Here is a 2,500-nt window from a genome sequence, read left to right as displayed (position 1 = left end):
GGACCCCAAAGGTCACGGTCAGGTCATCTATGTCACCAACCATCACCACGGCAACAACCTGCTGGAATTCCGGGACATGGACGCGTTTAAACGAGGTAGGGAGTCGGACGGAAAGCTGCCCTGTAGGAAGAGAGAGAGAGATGGTCAAACTAAAGCTACCCTGTAGGGAGAGAGAGAGATGGTCAAACTAAAGCTGCCCTGTAGGAAGAGAGAGAGATGGTCAAACAAAAGCTGCCCTGTAGGAAGAGAGAGAGATGGTCAAACTAAAGCTGCCCTGTAGGAAGAGAGATGGTCAAACTAAAGCTGCCCTGTAGGAAGAGAGAGAGATGGTCAAACTAAAGCTGCCCTGTAGGAAGAGAGAGAGATGGTCAAACTAAAGCTGCCCTGTAGGAAGAGAGAGAGATGGTCAAACTAAAGCTGCCCTGTAGGAAGAGAGAGAGATGGTCAAACTAAAGCTGCCCTGTAGGAAGAGAGATGGTTAAACTAAAGCTGCCCTGTAGGAAGAGAGATAGATGGTCAAACTAAAGCTGCCCTGTAGGAAGAGAGAGAGATGGTCAAACTAAAGCTGCCCTGTAGGAAGAGAGAGAGATGGTCAAACTAAAGCTGCCCTGTAGGAAGAGAGAGAGATGGTCAAACTAAAGCTGCCCTGGAGGAAGAGAGAGATGGTCAAACTAAAGCTGCCCTGGAGGAAGAGAGAGAGATGGTCAAACTAAAGCTGCCCTGTAGGAAGAGAGAGAGAGATGGTCAAACTAAAGCTGCCCTGTAGGAAGAGAGAGAGATACTACTAGTATAAACACTACTAGTATACACAATACTAGTATAACACTACCAGTATAACTCTGCCCTCTCTGTGTCCCTCCAGGCCAGCCGACCAACTCCTACAAGCTGCCGTACCATTGGTCGGGCACCGGTCACGTGACCTACGGCGGGGCCTTCTACTACAATCGCGCCTCCTCCCGTGACATCATCAAGTTCGACCTGCGGCGGCGGCGCGTGGCGGCCTGGAGCACGCTGCAGCACGCCTCCTTCCCCGAGGACGACGGCCAATCAGAGTCCTCGGACATGGACCTGGCGGCGGATGAGGCCGGGCTGTGGCTGGTCTACGCTGCGCTGGACGAGGACAGCCACCAGGAGGGTCTGATTGGCTAACAGCTCCAGACTGTCCGTAAAGCACTATGTGACCGCTGGTCTGTGATAGGTGCTGTATAAATATACTTTCCTTCCTTCCTTTCTTACTTCCTTCCTTCCTTCCCTCCTCCCTCCCTCCCTCCCTCCCTTCCTCCCTCCCTTCCTCCCTCCTCCATCCTCCCTCCTCCATCCCTCCTCCCTCTCTCCCTCCCTCCCTCCTCCCTCCTCCCTCCTCCCTCCTCCCTCCCTCCCTCCTCCCTCCTCCCTCCCTTCCTTCCCTCCCTTCCTCCTCCTCCCTCCCTCCTCCCTCCTCCCTCCTCCCTCCCTCCTCCCTCCCTCCCTCCTCCCTCCTCCTCCTCCCCTCCTCCTCCTCCCTCCTCCTCCTCCCTCTCCCTCTCCCCTCCCTCCTCCTCCTCCCCTCTTCCTCCACCAGGTGGTGCTGTTGAGCAGAATGAGCCCGGGGGACTTGGCCCTGGAGGCCACCTTCCGGACAGGCCTGCGCCGGGGTTTCTACGGCAACTGCTTCTTGATCTGCGGTGTTCTGTACGCGGTGGACAACCGAGGGAGCGCGGCAGGCCAACGCCACCGTGTCCTACGCCTTCGACACGCACACGCACACGCAGACGGCGCCCCGCGTGCCCTTCCACACCGCTACGGGCCGCACCGCCCAGCTGGACTACAACCCCCGAGACAGGAAGCTGTACGCCTGGGAGCACGGACACCAGCTCACCTACGACGTCATCTTCTCTTATTAACCACGGCCGGGGGGGGGGGAGGGGCTTAGCTAGAGGAAGAGGGGCTTAGCTAACGGGGGAGGGGCTTAGCTAGAGGGGGAGGGGCTTAGCTAAGGGGGGAGGGGCTTAGCTAGTGAGGGGCTAAGCTAACGAGGGAGGGGCTAAGCTAGGGGGAGGGGCTTAGCTAACGGGGGGAGGGGCTTAGCTAACAGGGGGAGGAGCTTAGCTAGGGGGAGATGTTTACGTCCGTGAGGATCGTAGATCGGTCTGCAGGACGTCTCTCAAACGCATGTTTCTGTCTCTCATCCAATCACACGACCAGGGTCTCTCATCCAATCACACGACCAGGGTCTTTCATCCAATCACAGGACCAGGTTCTCTCTTCCTGCTTGTTACAAGTGTTGGTTTGTATATACTGTAATTTAAAATAAAAACTTTTTTTTCTAAAAATACATCCAGCCCTGACTCATGAATGTCCTGATATACGAACACCTCAATCCACCAGGACTTCCTGGGTTAATAAACTAGCCAGATGAAGACTAGTTATCCACTCTATCCACTACACCCACTAGTAAAGTAAAGCTTTATTTATATAGCACCTTTCATACAAGAAATGCAGCTCAAAGTGCTTTACAACA

At 55.0% G+C, this 2,500-nt stretch overlaps 1 pseudogene across 1 annotated transcript in view; it reads left to right on the top strand.

Moving 5' to 3' along the window:
* LOC308151772 (olfactomedin-like protein 2B) overlaps positions 1–1,883 on the top strand; it is an 8,534-nt pseudogene extending 6,651 nt beyond the window's left edge. Inside the window, exons 8-11 of the transcript in view lie at positions 1–95; positions 863–1,135; positions 1,199–1,203; positions 1,562–1,883. The exon at positions 1–95 is cut by the window's left edge and continues 107 nt beyond it. The product of the transcript in view is annotated as an olfactomedin-like protein 2B (transcript). The remainder of the gene's footprint in view (positions 96–862; positions 1,136–1,198; positions 1,204–1,561) is intronic.
* Positions 1,884–2,500: the final 617 nt, after the last annotated feature.

This window comes from Nansenia antarctica (genome assembly GCF_963989245.1).
Source record: "Nansenia antarctica genome assembly, chromosome: 2".
NCBI lineage: Eukaryota > Metazoa > Chordata > Actinopteri > Argentiniformes > Microstomatidae > Nansenia > Nansenia antarctica.
The sequence above is the reverse complement of the archived record's forward strand: the minus strand, read 5'-3'. Positions and strand labels throughout refer to the sequence as shown.